The sequence below is a fragment of the Prionailurus bengalensis genome, chromosome B1 (genome assembly GCF_016509475.1).
Source record: "Prionailurus bengalensis isolate Pbe53 chromosome B1, Fcat_Pben_1.1_paternal_pri, whole genome shotgun sequence".
NCBI lineage: Eukaryota > Metazoa > Chordata > Mammalia > Carnivora > Felidae > Prionailurus > Prionailurus bengalensis.
Window position 1 is genome coordinate 32990400 of NC_057344.1, and position 16263 is coordinate 33006662.

Consider the following 16263-nt stretch of genomic DNA (forward strand, 5'->3'; position numbering starts at 1 on the left):
TTTGGGATTTTCTTCAGTTTAATGCAGTGTTGTTGACACATGATGCTACATGGGTCGCAAGTGCACAACATAGTGATTCCACAACTCTGGACTTCATGCTACACTCACCACAAATGCAGCTAATCGTCTGTCACCACACAACATAACTATAATAGTACTGGCCATATTCTCTCTGCTGTACCTTTCATCCCCGAGTGATTCATCCGTAACCGGAAGCCTGTAACTCCCAATCCTCTTCACCCATTTGGTCCACACCCCCCCAACTTTGGCAACTGCCAGTTTGTTCTCTGTATTTATAGGTCTGTTTCTGCTGTGTGTTCATTGGTTTTGTTTTGTTTTGTTTTTAGATTCCACATAGAAGTGAAATAAGTATTGGTCTTTCTCTGTCTGACTAATTTCACTTAGCATCATACCGTCTAGGTCCATCCATGCTGTTGCAAATGCAAGATCTCGGTCAATTTTGTGGCTGCGTAATGTTCCATTGTGTCTATGTAAATCACATCTTTTTTTTCCCCCTTTATTTTTTATTTCTTTATTTTCATTATTTTTTCATTTTTTTCATGGAAATATACCTTTTTTGTTATTTTAATTTATTTTTTAAATTGACATCCAAGTTAGCATATAGTGCAACAATGATTTCAGGACTGGATTCCTTAGTGCCCCTTACCCATTTAGCCCATCCCCCCTCCCTCAACCCCTGCAGCAACCCTCTGTTTGTTCTCCAGATTTAAGCGTCTCTTATGTTTTTGTCCCCCTCCCTGTTTTTATATTATTTTAGCTTCCCTTCCCTTATGTTCATCTCTTTTGTGTCTTAAAGTCCTCATATGAGTGAAGTCATATGATATTTGTCTTTCTCTGACTAATTTCGCTTAGCATAATACCCTCCGGTTCCATCCACGTCGTTGCAAATGGCAAGATTTCATTCTTTTTGATTGCCGAGCAATACTCCACTGAATATATGTACCACATCTTCTTTATCCATTCACCCATCGATGGACATTTGGGCTCTTTCCACACTTTGGCTGTTGTGGATAGTGCTGCTATAAACATGGGGGTGCATGTGCCCCTTCAAAACAGCATACCTGTATCCCTTGGATAAATACCTATAGGGCAATTGCTGGGTCATAGGGTAGTTCTATTTTTAATTTTTTGACACATCTTTCTTTATCCCTTCATCTTTCAATGAACCCTTGGGTTGCTTCCACGTTTGGCTATTGTAAATAAAGCTGCAGTGAGCATAGGGGTGCTTATAGCTTTTCAAATTAATGTTTTTGTTTTCTTTGGGTAAATACCCAGTCCTGGGGTTATTGGATTGTACAGGTATTTCTATTTTTAGTGTGTTGAGGAACCTCCCTATTATTTTCCACAGTGACTGCACCAACTTACATTCCTGCCAACTGTGCTCAAGAGTCCCTTTTCCTCCACGTTCTAACACTTGTTGTTTCTTGTCTTTTTGATTGTAACCATTCTGACAGGTGTAAGGTGATATCTCACTGGGTTTTGACTTGCATTTCCCTGACGGTGAGTGATATTTTTTTCATGTGTCTGTTGGCCATCTCTATGCCTTCTTTGGAAGAATATCTATTTGGGTCCTGTGGCCATTTTTTTTTTAAGTTTATTTGTTTATTGGGGGGGGAGGGGCAAAGAGAGAATACTGTCAGCACAGAGCCCGATGTGGGGCTTGAACTTGCAAACCATGAGACCGTGACCCGAGCTTAAATCAAGAGCCGGATGCTTAACCAACTGACCCACCCAGGCCCCCCTTCTGCCCATCTTTTAATTGGATTGTTTGTTTTTCTGGTGTTGAGTTGTATAAGTTCTATGTATATGTTGGATATTAACCCCTTATCAGATATATCATTTGAAAATATCTTCTCCCATTGAGTCGGTTGCCTTTTCATTTGAATGATGGTTTCCTTCACTGTACAAATGGTTTTCATTTTGGTGTAGTTCCAATAGCTTATTTTTGCTTTTGTTTCCTTATCTGAGGAGACATATTGAGAAAATTTGGGGGAAGTTCAATGTCAGAGATTACTGCCTATGTTTTCTCCTAGGTGTTTTATGGATGGGGCCTCAAATAAGGTCTTTAACCCACTTTGAGTTTATTTTTGTGTATGGTGTAAGGAAACGATCCAATTTTATTCTTTGGCATGTGGCTGCCCAGTTTTCTCAGCACCATTTATTCAAGAATGTCTTTATCTCATTGTATGTGCTTGCCTCTTTTATCATAGATTAATCGACCATATAAGCATGAGTTTATTTCTGGGCTCTGTATTCTGTTCCATTGATCTATGTGTCTACTAAAACTTTGAAATTTTTATACACTTATAATTCAAAGATAATTGATTAAGCAATAAGTCAAGTATTATTCTACATAAGTTATTGTTTTATTGATACTTATGAATAATTATCTATCTATGAAAGCATCTTGGCTACATGTATTAAGTCTCTTAGGACTGCTGCAACAAATTACATCACGAAGGGGCTTAAAATAACAGACTTTTATTCTTTCAGTTTTCAAGAGGTTAGAAGTGTGAAGTCAAGGTACGAAAGGGCTGTGCTCCCTTTGAAGGCTCTAAGAAGAATCTTTTTCTTTGTTTCTTCTTCAAAGCCCTGGCAGATTTGGTGTCTAGAGAGGACTCACTTCCTGGTTCATAGACTCTTTGTCTTGCCGAATCCTCGTGTGGTGGAAGAGGTGAGGGAGATCTCTGGAGTCTCTTCTCTAAGGGCACTAATCCCATTCATGAGAGCCCCCCACTTCATGACTGTATCATCTAATCTCATGACCTTCATGGCCATCTTCATGGCCCCATCTCCTAAAATTATCACATTGGGAGTTAAGATTTCTTTTTTTTTTTAATGTTTTATTTATTTTTGAGAGAGAGACAGAGAGCAAGAGAGAGAGAGTGCGCGCACAAGTTGGGGAGGGACAGAGGATCCAAATTGGGCTCTGTGTTGATGTGGGGCCCCAACCCACAAACTGCGAGATCATAACCTAAGCTGAAGTCAGACACTCAACTGACCGAGCTACCCAGGCACCCCAGGATTTAGCATTTCAGCACAAGAATTTGGGGAGGATACAAATATTCAGTCCATAGTAGTGTGTAGGTCTCAACACTCTCTCTACCCTACCTCTTCTTATAAACATACGTGACTGCATTTAGAGCTCACCCAGATAACCAGAATAAGCTTCTTTTCTCAATATTCTTCATTAACCACATCTTTTGTCATATATACTAATATTCACTCTTTTGCTGGATAAGGTAACAGTCACAGGCTCTGGAGATTAGGATGTGGACATACCTCTTTGGGAGCCACCCTTCAGCCCACTAAGCACCTGACACGTTGCTAGACTACTTTGAGTTCTGGGCCTCAACATCTCTAAAATCAATCTTAAAATTTTTCAAATTATAGATTAAAATATCGGGGAACCTGGGTGGCTAAGTTGGTTAAACATCTGACTCCTGATTCTGGCTCAGATTATGATCTCACAGTCCGTGAGTTCGAGCCCCACATTGGACTCTGTGCTAACAGCTTAGGATTCTCTCTCTCCCTCTCTCTCTCTGCCCCTCCTCGCCTGTGTGCACGTGTGCTCTCTCAAAATAAATAAACTTAAAAAGGGATTAAAATAGCAAAGCTACCTGCTCTCTTCAAGTTGTAACTTTTTTTTTTTAATTTTTTTTTTAACATTTATTTATTTTTGAGACAGAGAGAGACAGAGCATGAATGGGGAGGGTCAGAGAGAGGGAGACACAGAATCTGAAACAAGCTCCAGGCTCTGAGCTGTCAGCACAGAGCCCGACGCGGGGCTCGAACTCACGGACCGCGAGATCATGACCCGAGCCGAAGTCGGCCGCTTAACCGACTGAGCCACCCAGGCGCCCCCAAGTTGTAACTATTTTTTAGGGATAATTTGGTGAGGTATAGATAGTTCCTGTTCTGTGCACTCCTCACCTGCAGCTACTTCTGCTCCTGCCAACCGTTGCTCGGGGCGATGAATTACTACCTGTATACCTGTGGTACACAATGAGTGCCTCTTAACACTTCCCAGCACCGTTAATGTAGAAAATGTTTACAGCTTCTTCTTTGTTGTACATATAATTTACAGGTGCTGCTGGGGGCAGCTTCCCGTAGACTGTAGACAGTGTGGGGCGGGATTGTTAGTGGTTGAAGCCACCTGAGTTCTTGTCATTGCCAATCTTTTCAGCTGGGACACTGCAGCACGAAGGTCCAGAAAGGCAAGTGACCTGACCTGGTGGTGGAGTCGGAAGATGAGCTCACTCTTCTCAACCTCAGCACAAGTGGTTCCCACTGCACTCGCCCCCACCCTCTTTATTATCACGTCCCACTGTGCGGCCAATAGGACAATGTGATTTCAGCGGTCTTAGACCTGTTGCAGGGGAACCAAAGTCGAAATGTTTGCCGTGAACACTCCGCCTCGGGAGTGCTTTTGATGACTCAGTCCCTGTGATATTGTGATTTATAGTAAGAAATACATACGTGGTCTCTGTCCCCTTTTCTGGCACAGAGCTTCTAAAACCCTTGAGATTTCCTAAGTGATGAGGGCAGTCAAGGTGTCTTTGGTTAAGTTAATGAGGCGACTTTTGGAAAGCACCTGAAGATGGGGGCTGGTTGCCAAGAGAACCAACCGTGTGGTGAGAGTGTTGCAACTTTCAGTCTGTCTACTCCCCCCGCCCCCATCTCTGGAGGAGGGGCTGGAGACCCAGTTCAGTTGCCAATGGGCAGTCATTTGATCAACCACGGCTACGTAATAAAGCCTCAGTAAAAATACAAAGGACGGGGTTCAGAGAACTTCCTCATTAGCAAAACGAAGGAGACATGGCAAGAGTATTACACTTGGAGAGGGCACGAAGCTCTGTGCCCCTTCCCCTTCCCTTGCCCTATGCATCTTTTCCATGGGCTATTCCTGAGTTACATCCTCTGAAAGAAACTGGTAACAATACCCGTTTATTCTTATTACCAGTAAGTAAAATGTTCCCCGGAGTCTTGCGAGCTGCTCTAGCAAACTAATTGAACCCAAAATGGGGTTTGTGGGGGTCTCCGATTTATGACCAGTCAGAAGCACAGGAAATAACCTGGACTTGTGATTGGCTCAGAAATGGGGGGGGGGCACTCTTGTAGAACTGGACCCTTCAAATGCAGAGTCTGATGCTCTCTCTGAGTAGATAGTGTCAGAATTGAGTTGAATGGTAGGCCACCCCACCGGTGTCTGAGAGTTGCTTGGTGTGGAGGGAAAAAAAAAAACCCTCATACCTTGGAATTAGTGAGATCAGGGTTCAGAATGGCTTATGCCAAAAGATGCCACTTTGGGATACTGATTATTTTAAATTAAAGGTACTTGAGAAACAGCTGGTCCAATAAACACCGTCTGAAAATAGGAAATGCATTTGCCATGTGAAAGGTACCCTCCCTGTGGCAGAAGCGTGGAAGGCATCCTTATCGCTAGACACAGGGAATTTAGGGCTGAGGAAGGCTGTATAAACAAATCTCGTTACTTCTTCACCATTTTACTACCCTTAGCTCAAACCCCTTTGTCTTGTCAATTCTTTACGGGCTCACTGTTTCTTTGTCTAAAAGGCATGAAAGCTTCTTGTTCTGGTCACTTCTTTGAGTCTCATACCTTTGTGGGGCTCCTGAAGGTGCATGTGCAATTAACAACTCGTTTTGTTCCTGTTGGTCTATCTTTCTATGACAGGGGTAGTCTCGGCCAAGAACCTAGAAGGGTAGAGGGAAAATTATTTTTCCTCCCCTGCAGTGATCAGAACCTGTAGTCCCCAAATGGAAAACGCTCGACGAATCATCTGGTGGTCACTTTACTTCTTTAGACTGGTAATGACGTGTGGATATGCCTTTGAATGATAAGGAGCATGAGGCTCACAGGACTATGTGGTTGGAGGGAAAGAAATACTAGAACCCAAGTCTGCTGACCTTTGCTCCTCTCACCTGTGATTGAAGCCCATCTGCTCTTGGCCACGAAAGCAACTGGGCCCTTTTGCAAAAACAAGAAATTAGCGTAGGCCTGGAAAAAACCTGGAGATAAAAGCAAATTGTTATGCTTCTGGCTTTTTCTCTTTTGGGGGTGGGGAGTAGGGATAAGGATCTTTGCAGGTGGAAAGATTGTGATGGCTTCATTTAGATGTCATGTTCTCAGAGTTCTGAAGGTGACATCAGCCTGGGCCAAAAGTAAGGAGCACGACCTCCTTCGTGCCAACACTGTCCTTCGTAATGCTTCCTTCATCTGCTGGCTGCTGGCTGAAAGGGAGCCTGTAAATACCCTGGGATAGGTACCTCTAATATAAATGTGTGCTGTAGGATAAATAATAGATATCGTCTCCTTTGCTTGGAACAGGCTGTCACATAAAAGAGGCCAGAAAGAGGCGACGGTCCCAGTGAGGGGCTAAGTTTAGAAGAAATAGGCATACATTTTCTTGGGTTCTCATTTTGCTTAACACTAGCATTGGGAGGAAGGGAAGCTTTCCAAGAGCACAGGAAGAGAAACTGGGCCTCGGCCAATCTTTTGGGCCAAACAGAATTCAGAGAGCGTGATGTGTTTTCGAAAATGCTTGGCAAGCTAGTTATTTCAGATCCCTTGGGCCTTCGTGGCTCGGAAGCCTGCTTAGATCTGACTAGTCAAGCCAACGAAGATGTCTAATGACGACTCACACTTCCACAAGCGACTGTCTGAACAGTGTTACTATTCCCCGAAAGATTTGTGAGGCTCTTTCTGCTGATGCCATAGGACCTGCATCAACTTAGGTTGTCGATGCCAGGCCCAGTTTGCACATACATAGACAAAACCTTAAAAAGTATCTTCCTGCCTGTGAGAAAAATGACTTCCGACACGTTTCCCAGAAAACCGAAGTATGTTTGTTTGCTTTCCTAGGACTTAAAATTCAAGGTTTTTTCCTCCCCTGGTGCAGCTGATTGATGGCACTTATGGAGTTTCAATCAGTCGGTCGGCATGGTTCGGCTAAGTTAAGCAAAATCTGACTTCCCTGTCCTCGGGAAGGACAGCATTGAGGACATCTGGGGATCTCCATAGCAGAAACGATCCAACGGTCCCTTTGGGGTGAATAGTGGAAGAGCCTGTAACCTCAGTTTCCGTACGTATGTCATCCATTCAGGACCCGTTGTGCGGGAAGAGAGGTTCTGCAGCTGTGGAGACCCTGAGCCCACCTCTTGATGACAGGGAAGGACCTGTCATTGATGATAGCAGGACCGTTAGAAATAGGGAAGGGGTAGTTCCCTAAAGAAAAGAAGGGATGCTAAGTGGATAGTAACAACTCCTGGCTCCCTTTTCTGGACCCCTGGGAGGAGACAGCATGTTTTACTGGAAGTGAGGGAGCCGGCAGTGAAGGGAGGCATCCAGATCCACCATGGCCAACTCTCTGCGACATCCTGGGAGCATGGCGGACCCCGGGACTTTTTATGTTCCGCCCACCTGCCGAGCCGCCCTGAGATTCAGAGGAAAGAATGGATGGGAGAGGGTTTTGCAGACTGCAACGCACTTGTGGATGCTGTGAACCACACCAGGCACCTTCCGAAAGCCCGGAGTGGGTTTCAGAACCCGCTAGGGAAACCCCTAGAGAAGCAGACACAGCAACATCGAAAGCCTGACTCGAGGGAGACAGACTCACACGTCCGAGTCCACAGGGAGCAGTGTTGTGCAGCCAGGATGGATGAAGAAGGTACCTAAAGTTCCCCTAGAGATGCTTTATCTGGTTCTGACCAGAGGCCGAGTATGTCCCTTGCTGGGTTCAGGCCATGTTTTGGCTTCCCAGGAATCTCTCACCCTCCCACCCCCACCCCGGGGACTCCTCAGAACTGAATGCTGCTGCATTTTCCTTCCGACCTCTTGTCCCGACTTGTCCCGAATGCAATTTCCCTTCCTCTGTCTCTCTGCCTTCCGAAGGGGGTCGCGCTTTCCAGATTGCTGCTCAGCATTTTATTTTGCACAGAATGCTTCTCAAACCTTCTGGAGTGATCTCTTTGGACAGTGCTATGCAGTGTGTCATTAGGAATTTCCGAGTACCTCACGCTTGAAGAAATTCAGCCACAGGGCAAGCTAGGGCTGTGCCTCCGGACAGACGTGCAAAGAAGGAGCTGTTCGGGGGGGGAACCAGGGCTTTACTGCGGGGCTGCTGAGGCACCCACTTTCTCTTCCCTCAACCCCCCTGTCAGATGGATGGCAGTCATCGCACAGAGCATTCAAGAGACACGTTTTTTACCGTAATATTTTCACTTAGTTGTTGAAAATTCAGATACGCTCTGGAGGGATGATTGGGTGGGGAGCCTAGTGTTAAACGTCAGCCAAAAATATCACTTCGATGATACAGTACAGCTAGCTTCACGCAACCCATTGAGACCCAGCTTTGGCACGAGTTACATATCATCACAGCCCCGTCCACGGGGATCCAATGACCGCTAGGGCCTTGTCATCATGTGACTCCGCAGAGCTCTGACCCCGGGATACGGCAGAATGCTTGGTCACCGAGGAGCGCATAGTTATCTTTCGGAAGAGGTGTCCGAATCACTTGCTGTGACGGGACCATCAGAACGGCACGAGTGGCTAGAATCTGAGAAGGAGAAATGTCCTGAGCAAGGAGGAAAGGAAGCCACAGGCAGATTTCAGAGGTCAGGGACTGGGGAGCTGGCAGGTGGGAAAGAGGAGGACGCGGACACTGAGAAGTCCCAGCAGGCATTCGGCCAGAGCGATAGCCGCGAAGCCAGAGGAGTGAGGCAAACAAAGTAAGACGCGAAAGGCGCAGCATTGTGACTCCTCAGTGAGATCTAGCTCATTCCAACCTGTTTTCCTCTGCTCTGGCTGCTATCACAGAAAGCCACCGACTGGGGGCTTAAATGACAAGACGTTTATTTCTCAAAGCTCTAGAGGCTGCAAGTCCAAGATCAGGTGCCAGCAGGTTCCATGCGTCTGGTAGAGCTCCTTTCTGAGCAGATAGGCAGCTGTCATCTTGCTGAGTCCTCATACAGGAGAGAGAGAGAGAGAGAGAGAGAGAGAGAGAGAGAGAGAGAGAGAGGAGAGAGAGAGAGAGAGAGAGATCGTCTCTTGCGTCTCTTCTGGTAAGGTCACTAATCCCATCACGATGGTACCACCCTCGTGCCTAATCACCTCCCAAAGGCCCCACCTCTTAACACCATTACACCGGGGTCGGGGACACAAATATTCAGTCCATAGCATACGGTTCTAGATGCACTGGAGGTCTGGAATCGCTTCCGTCGTTCTTCTTGGTTGCTCATCGCTTGAGTCCCCTCTCGGTGTCTCCAGTGTGACGAGTTCTCTGCTGTATGAATCTCTGTGGGCGTCAGAGTGCACCTGCCATCGTGGCCAAAGGAATCGCCTTTCTTGCAGGGAGGCGAGACCTAGGCTTTGCCAACCTCACACACAGCCCTTGGGTTTGAAGGGGCCCAGAAGCAGGGACTTCAGAGGATTCTCTGCAGCGCACGACTGTGTCCCCGGCGTGGTGGCGGCTGCGGTGAGGCAGCAAGATGGAGGTCCCATGGCAGCTGGGGCGGCAGTGCATCCTGGGTCTGCTGCTTGGGGCCACTGCTGACCGGGACCTGGGAGCAGTTCTGCTGTGGGATGTGCGGGTTTCTGGACTCGCACCCCAGATCTTTGAGTGATTCCATGAGGTACTTCATTTCCTTTGAATAAATTACTCTTTCTGCTTAGGTCAGCCAGAGTCGATTGCTGTTGCTAATGATCCTACCTAATGAATTGCTATGTTCCAGACAGCAAACAAACATCAAAGGACCCCAAAGGCCTTGTGTCAGGAATGTCCGTCTATAACACTAGCTCTGGCTTGTTGAGGATGTATTTTTGCCTGCTGTTCTTTTTTTTTTTTTTTAATTTTTTTTTCAACGTTTATTTATTCTGGGGACAGAGAGAGACAGAGCATGACGGGGGAGGGGCAGAGAGAGAGGGAGACACAGAATCGGAAACAGGCTCCAGGCTCTGAGCCATCAGCCCAGAGCCTGACGCGGGGCTCGAACTCCCGGACCGCGAGATCATGACCTGGCTGAAGTCGGACGCTTAACCGACTGCGCCACCCAGGCGCCCCTGCCTGCTGTTCTAAGTTGTAAGGTGACAGTCTCTGTAAAGCGGTCATGTTTCAGATCCACCTTGCCAGACCGTCCCTAAGCCTGGTAGGACTGGGTGCCCCGGGGTGGTGAGTCTTCCCCAAGGACCTGGGCCGTGCTGACTCATGAATGGGGTCCTGCCTTGCACCATATCTAAGGATAGAGGCCAGCGTTCTTCTTGGTCTCTTCTAGAGTCCCTTCCAAGGGCTTAGCTTTGCTTCTTTTCTCCTGACTTGCAAGAGTGTTACAATGACCTCTGCGATGCCTAATGTTCTCCCAATTTCGGCTTTTCACTTCCAAAGCTGAGACCTTCCTCTGGACCCTTCCCACTCCAAATCTTTCAGGTGCTGGCCTGGACTCAGGACCTGCTCACTGGTTCTCTAGTCTCTCCTCAAGACACCCCTGCTTCTGCCCCTGTTCCCCTCCCCGCATCTGTGTCCCATGAAAGCTCTCCTCCCTGGGTTCCCAGTGATGTTGCCACCTTGCAGCATACCCCAACTTTCAGCAGGGGTCAAAGGAGTGCATATTAACAGGCACCAAGGAGTCCTTGCTTCTGGGGCATAGTCCCATCCTGGCCAGAATCTCCTTATGTGTTCCTGCTGTGACAAATGCTTACCCTGGAGGCAGAAAACAGAACAAGGTCAAAATCAAGGGCCTAGGTTGGCAACTGTAGTTTCCTCAGGTTACCTAGAATGAGCAGGAATGAGAAATTGCATTTCAGGAATTAGAAAAAGAAGATGAAGAAAGTAGAGCCTTAAGGCAGAGAGAGAGAGAGAGAGAGCGCGCAACATCAAGCCCAAATCTGATATATCAGACACTTAATGTTAGATACCAAGATGAAATACCCTAAAAGCTATTTGATGAGGTTTTTGGGGTGATAGTGGGGTTCGTGGGGTCCGGAGCCAACGACCTAGAAAGAATTCTTGAAAACGTCTTTGGTGCATAAAGGTGATTTTATTAAAGCACGGACAGGGGCGCCTGGGTGGCTCAGTCGGTTGGGCGTCCGACTTCGGCTCAGGTCATGATCTCGCGGTCCATGGGTTCGAGCCCTGCGTTGGGCTCAGTGCTGACAGCTCAGAGCCTGGAGCCTGTTTCAGATTCTGTGTCTCCCTCTTTCTCTGACCCTCCCCTGTTCATGCTTTCTCTCTCTCTCTGTCTCAAAAATAAATAAATGTTAAAAAAAAAAAATTAAAGCACGGAGACAGGACCCGTGGGCAGGAAGAGCTGCCCCGGGACCATAAGGAGAGACTGGGTATATCCTATGGGGTTGAGGTAGGTAAAGTCCAGGGGAAGTTTCCAGTGAGACTTTCATATGCTAAAGAAGACTCCCAGGATACTGGAGGCCTAGCTATTGTCAAGCTAAGGTTGTTTTTCCCTCTAGCAAAGCATTAACATTAAGACCTGGGGAGTTCCTGGGGAAACTGTCAGCCTCACGTTAGAAGGTTAGAAGGAAATTTAGTTCTGTCTGCCATTTCCTTCTGCCTTTGTTTCCCACAGCCCTATGGAGGGGTGATGAAGAATTTTAGGTCCTTCAGGTCTATGATTTCTGTCAGTTCACCATTTCTTTTTCCCCTTTTCTTCGTTCTTGGACAGCCAGGAGTGTCCGAGGAATATCACACATATCCCACCTAGGGGTGGGGCTGTTTGTGGCCTGTCCCCTTGCCTTCTGCTCCCTCATCACTGTTGACATCCAGAAATCCTTGTGAGGAGTTTGGTAATTTGAAATGATTACTGGGGCGCCTGGGTGGCGCAGTCGGTTAAGCGTCCGACTTCAGCCAGGTCACGATCTCGCGGTCCGTGAGTTCGAGCCCCGCGTCAGGCTCTGGGCTGATGGCTCAGAGCCTGGAGCCTGTTTCTGATTCTGTGTCTCCCTCTCTCTCTGCCCCTCCCCCGTTCATGCTCTGTCTCTCTCTGTCCCAAAAATAAATAACGTTAAAAAAAATTAAAAAAAAATTTATGAAATGATTACTATGCAAGATAAATGAAGAGGAAAACCTTAGTTTCTTAAGGTTGGGAACAGAACTCCAATGTAATCATTTATGCTTCCGGTCAAAGTACTCAGCCTCCACTTATCCACTGTGATCAACTCACTGGCTGCAATGCAATTGTTTTTACATTTACCTTTGGATCTAAGCCCTTAATCTACTCAGCGGTCGAGACAGGTAGGAAACACATGTCTTCTCTAGTTAAAGAGAGGCCCGTCTACTAAGTTAGAAATCACAGTAGACTTGCAGCCCGTATTATTTTAATCGTGTCGGCTGTAAGAGTCTCTGCGTGTTTGGCTCTGATGAAATCGGTCTAATGAGGTAAGGCTCAAGTAGTTTTAATTAGTTTGTGCGAAAATGTAGACGTTTCACGCTGTTTTGTGTGGGCTCATCTCTGAGAAAAAGAGCAATCCATCTTTTTCTCACCCCCCCCCCCCATTTCCTGATTATCCAGGTCTCAGTAGAACATTATCTCTTACCTACTTACCAATTTGGTAAGAGAAAGTTGGATGGCTTTACCAGCAGGTGTTGTAAAACTCTAAAATTAGGATCATTGAAATTCGATATAGCAGCAAATTAGGCCCTGTCGTGCCAGAAAGTTTTGAATGTTCCCTAAAATTGTTCCCCAAATGTCTTTGTTTTCTGGAATGCACCGAAGCCCATTTGTTCCTGACACACTGGATATGAAAGAGGCCCCTGGGCTTCCTCTTGATGGAACACATCAGGCTGTGAATAAATTACTTCTCAAAACTTGGCTAAGTTTTGCACTCTAGAAGCAATCTGCGAGAGTTTTAAAGTTGCGTGGCCTTTGTGAGATACTGCAGAGAGCTGGCTTTAAGAATTAGCCAAGAAAAAAAAAACATAAGTATGCCTTTCTTAATCAAGTAGATTCAGATTCAGGGTATTTTAAATCTGTCTCTGAAGGACTGTTGAAAAGTCTCCATGACCTTCGAGAAGCCTCGGGGCAAAAGAAAAAAAATTGCTTGGGGGTTATTTTGTATTTATATTTCAATTGGTTCCAAATCAAGCTCGTGCCCAGCTTTCTTACTCAATGATTGCTGTTAGGTTAGATTTAAAAAAATGTTTTTTAAATGTTCATTTATTTTTGAGAGAGACAGAGAGACAGAGTGCAAGCAGGGGAAGGGCAGAGAGAGAGGGAGACAGAACCCGAAGCAGGCTCCCAGGCTCTGAGCTGTCAGCACAGAGCCCAACGTGGGGCTCCAACTCATGGACCTCGAGAGCATGACCTGAGCTGTAGTTGGAAGCTTAACTGGCTGAGCCAACCCGGGTGCCCCTACGTTGCATTGTTGATCATTCTTCTGGCTTAGAATTCCATATCCAGTTTGAGTATCAGAACCTGAGTTACCGGGCTATTCAGGCTTCTTAGTTTGCAAACGGAGGCCACCTCTGGTTAGTTTAGGCAGAAATGGAAGTTATTAAATGGCTATCAGAGAGCTCAGAAGGGACAGGGAGGCTGGAGAAAAATAGAAATGAAGCAATAGAGAAAGACCAGAGGGTCAGAGCCCCAGAGCATGCCCCATGGAGAGGCTGGCTGGGGCCACTCTATGGCACCGGGGGAAGCTAGGTGCCCTTTGCAGACCACAGCTGACACCACCATCAGGGGAGACTTCTTTGAGGGGGGTCCTGATTCCGTGCATCACTTCCTCTAGAGTAAAATCCAGAGGGATCATCCAGTTGTCTAAGGCCTAGTCCCACCCCCAAGCCGCAGCTATCGGGGCCAGGGGAAGACAACTGTCCACATTTGAATTTGAGGCTTCCGTGGTGAGATGGCATTTTACCAACTACCAAGAGTCACATGATGAATGGCGGATTCCAGAACCACAGGAAGGGTGTTCTGATGATGAGAAGCCAGAAAAGAAAAGAAAAGAAAAGAAAAGGAAAAAAAAGAAAAGGAAAGAAAAAAAGAAAAAAGAAAAGAAGAGAAAAGAAAAGAAAAGAAAAAGAGAAAAAGAAAAAGAAAAAGAAAAAGAAAAAGAAAGGAAAGCAAGCAGGCAAGCCCGGCAAATGCCTGCTCTGTGGCTGATGGGGACGTGGAGGCTGGAGGAACTGGGTGGCTCAGAATATTAACCTTGTAAATTACTTCCAAAATGGACTTGTGTTTCGGAATATGACAGAAAGAGCGCCAGAGAGCAGTTGGAAGTAGGCCGAGGGTCCCTCACTGAGGTGAGGGGTATCGCTGCCCAGTTTGGTGGCCCAGGGGACAGCAGCCATAAGGTCGAGGCCCAGAGCTCCACAGTGGTTGCCAAACCTGCCAGGGCCCAGCGGTGGTGGATGACGGTGGGTGTTTCAGCCTCACCGCTCGCTCCTGCTGAGTTTTTTTCTCTTTATCAACCAGGTGCGAAGCTTGAACTAAGTTACTCCGTAATTTCTTCTGTTTGACATCGGTGTGCTGCTGATTCTTTCTCAGATTCTGATGTTTGTTCTGACCTTCATTCGCTCACCTGGGCATCACTTTTAGCGGATCCTGTTGCTTGATATTTGGCCTCACTCTTTTTTTTTTTTTTTTCAATGTTCATTTATTTATTTATTTTTGAGAGAGAGAGAGAGAGAGGGAGGGAGAGACAGAGCACGAGCAGGGGAGGGGCAGAGAGAGAGGGAGACACAGAATCCGAAGCAGGCTCCAGGCTCTGAGCTGTCAGCGCAGAGCCTGACCCAGGGCTCGAACCCACGACCCGTGAGATTATGACCTGAGCTGAAGTTGGACGCTTAACCGACTGAGCCACCCAGGCACCCCCTGAGCCTCCTTGACTCAGTGAACATGAGTGCTCAAAAGGAAGGGGTTATGGGGCATCTGTGTGGCTCAGTCGGTGAAGCGTCCAACTCTGGATTTCGGCTCAGGTCATGATCTCATGGTTTGTGGGTTCGAGCCCCAAGTCAGGCTCTGTGCTAACAGTGTGGAGCTTCTTGGGTTGCTCTGTCTCCCTCTCTCTCTGTCCTCCCCCACTCCTCTCTCTCAATATAAGTAAATACATTTTTAAAAAAAGGAGGGGTTATGGAGCGCATGTTTGAGACCCTCCAATTCATATATTGAAACCTGAAACCCACCATGACCGTATTTGGAGATGGGGCCTGTGAGGCTTAATGTTAAACATCAAATGAGGTCATGAGGGTGAGGCCCTAACCTGACGGGGCTGGTGCCCTTGCAGGAAGAGAAAAAAGACACCAGGGTTCACTCTGTCCCCGTCCATTTAGAGGAAAGGCCGTGTGAGAACAAAGTGGTCTGCAAGCCAGGAAGAGAGCTCTCCCCAGAAACTGAAGCCTGTGGGAATCCCGATACTGGACTTCCCAGCCTTTAGAACTGTGAGAAAAGCAATTTCCGGTATTTAAGTCACAAAGCCAGTGGTATTCTGTTATGATCACCCAAACAGACTAATACAGAAGAACATAAGCCATCACCACCAAATATTTACTTTTAGGAAGTGCTTATCCTCTGCTGGCCTGATGGTTTCCTTGCAGTCACTTGAGTTGGTGAGAAATTATTCTACTGTAATCTTTGATTACATTCCGGGACTCATTTAACAATAATAAAACACTTTTCCAAGTTTGCGAGCCTTTCTTCACAGTGAATCTTCTGGAGTATACCCGGATGTGAGACCATCATTGGGAAACTCATCTTGGAGAAACATCTCATTCAAATGAATTGGTAAGTGAAGGATAAAAACAAAATTCTGGGGAAGATTATTGAAATTTTTTCCAACCTTAAAGGCACGGCTAAACTACATGGTCTATAAAACAGTGTGACCGGCTCTTTAGCAAAATAGCAGAATCTGAACATTCCAATAACTTTTTTTCCTTTCAGGGCAGAAACATTGGAAAGCAAGGCTTAGATTATATCCAAGATGCAAAATACCTTGGGACATTTATCTTGGCATTGTTTTCGTAAAGAAGCCCATTCTTAGGAGCATTCTCAATAGATAAATAATGTTTGTCTTTTAAGATAGCTGTCAAAAATGGGAACTGAAACCTGGTAACACGCTGAGCTATGCCAATGCCCTTCGGTCACAAAACAAAAACAAAAACAAAAACAAAAACAAAAACAAAAACAAAAACAAAAAACAAACCAAAGGTTGAGAAGAAAGTTATTAAACTGGCTTTTTGTGAAAGTCACGTGTCTTAAAGTGGCTCGAAAAGATTCAGA